A 318-nucleotide genomic window follows, 5' to 3' on the forward strand; every position below is an offset into this window, starting at 1 on the left:
AGAGCTCATGGTGTTGTTTTCAATTTTCTTCTTGGATTTGTCTGGCAACAAAGATCATTGGCAATGCAGCCAATATGCGCTGACAGTGGGCAAACTTCCCCACATGCCCACATTTGATAATACACACCAAAAACAAGATTAGCAAACAAATTCTAATTGAAAGAATCCTAATATAGTTCCAGGCTTAATTAACATTGATCTCAGATGTTCTTGTCAAATGCCAGTTCCCCATCCCACTATGTTTTCTTTATTCATTCACGGAATATGGGCATCACTGGCTGGGCCAGCAGTTGGGGAGTGTAGAACCAGGGGCCACAG

Source organism: Carcharodon carcharias, chromosome 19 (assembly GCF_017639515.1).
Source record: "Carcharodon carcharias isolate sCarCar2 chromosome 19, sCarCar2.pri, whole genome shotgun sequence".
Taxonomy (NCBI): Eukaryota; Metazoa; Chordata; class Chondrichthyes; order Lamniformes; family Lamnidae; genus Carcharodon; species Carcharodon carcharias.